The sequence below is a fragment of the Gossypium hirsutum genome, chromosome D03 (genome assembly GCF_007990345.1).
Source record: "Gossypium hirsutum isolate 1008001.06 chromosome D03, Gossypium_hirsutum_v2.1, whole genome shotgun sequence".
Taxonomy (NCBI): domain Eukaryota; kingdom Viridiplantae; phylum Streptophyta; class Magnoliopsida; order Malvales; family Malvaceae; genus Gossypium; species Gossypium hirsutum.
In genome coordinates this window covers 15,394,709-15,396,434 of record NC_053439.1, presented here as the reverse complement: position 1 = coordinate 15,396,434, position 1,726 = coordinate 15,394,709, and the positions used below count along the sequence as shown (strand labels likewise).

The 1,726-nt window shown below is 37.3% G+C and overlaps 1 non-coding gene across 1 annotated transcript; it reads left to right on the top strand.

The window, feature by feature from the left end:
• Positions 1–211: 211 nt before the first annotated feature.
• On the top strand, positions 212–319 carry LOC121215787 (small nucleolar RNA R71). The gene has a single exon (XR_005911761.1). It is a non-coding gene; the product is annotated as a small nucleolar RNA R71 (small nucleolar RNA).
• The last annotated feature ends 1,407 nt before the right edge of the window (positions 320–1,726 follow it).

Below are 1,726 nucleotides of genomic sequence, written 5' to 3'. Positions count from 1 at the left end.
TTCTTAGATAGCTTTTACCATAACTAGTTTCTGGCCATGTGTGAATCGTTCAATAGGCCACTAATAGGAGTTCAACGCCATATTTTCTATTAATTCATACGCATCCTCATAAGTTTTGTTCATAAGAGCTCCTCTTACTACTCCATCTAATCTGAACCTTGCATTTGCATCCAAACCATTGTAAAACACTTGCAATCGCATCCACTTACGGAATCCGTGGTGCAGACATTTCTGGATAAATGTTTTAAAACATTCCCAAGCATCTTGAGAGCTTTCCCCTTCCAATTGTCTAAAAGACAGCAATTTCTCTTCTCAGTTAAACCGCTTTCCTAATAGAGAAAAACTTATGTAAAAACTTTCTTGCTATCTCATCCCATGTCGTGGTAGATCTTGGTGCTTGCGATTCTAACAAAGAAAATGCGTTATTAATCAAAGAAAAGGGAAAAAACTGAAGACGAATAGCGTCATTAGTGACCTTGTTGTACTTGAAAGTACCACAAAGTTGGAGAAACTGTCTTAAATGTTGATTCGGATCCTCTATCATTATGCCCCTAAATTGTAGATTATTTTGGATCGTCTGAATCATTACCAGTTTGATTTCAAAATTGTTAGCTGTAATAGTTGACGTCGTTATGCTCTCCTGAACCATGTCCAGACTTGGTAATGTGTAATCTCTTAGGGTTCTCTCGACGTGCCATATGTAAATTTGCGGGTACTTGTGGTGGTGTGGGTGGATCTCCTAAAGTGTTATCGTTAGCTTTTTTGAATAGTGGATTCTCGCGTGGTACATTGCCTACAGCAGGTGGTGGTGGATCTTGCAGCTGTTGCTGCTACTTTTATTATTGTTGCTGATTTCTCTGAATTATTCTCTCTAGATCTGTGAATTGCTTTATAGGTATTCCCCTACTACAAGTACCAAACCCAAAAAGAGAAGATTAGTAACAATAGAAATTAAAGTCGTATCTAAAACCTAAAATTTTCCTAATTATCCCTATTGAAGAGTAATAATTAACATTGATTAGTGACGCTGCCTCCCCGGCAACGACGCCAGCAACTTGACCTCCTCCAGGCGTACTAACGTTTAGCGTGTGAATTGTACAACAAAAGATACATAAATGAGGTTATATCTGCAAGTATATGGATCATGTTGTAATATAGTTACAACGGAGTAGGTGAGTACTCCGAAGATCGTACCCATGGGAGGCTAGCACTAGGTCAATTTTAACCTGAACACCAAAAGATCTAATTAGTACTCAAAATAAGTTATATTACGAACATATAAATAAAAGGAATTTTTGGGGTTCTTTTTATAATAAGACAAATAATATGATAAGTAAATAAATATCAAGAAATTGAAATGTGGAGTTGATGAAATTTGATTATGGGTGATTAGCTCGCTTCAACAATCCTTATTAATTGTCGCTTCGGGTTCCTCATCAATGAATTAATAGATATCCTAGTAGGATCTTCTGATACGTCCACTAGAATAACGAGCCAACAAGGACTACTTATCATTCGACCTCATAGTCTAGACCGGCTTGGGTTTAAGGTGTTCATAGATAGGCCATACCAATTCTGGGTTAATTCTCACCTTGATGACTTCCTAGGGTTTAGGTTCTTCCTTTTCTAAACAGTTGTTCCGTTGACTAACCCTACAATACAATTAATAGATCATACCTCTACTTACTAATCCCCAATAGAGGGATTAGTTCCTCATGGGTTTCAT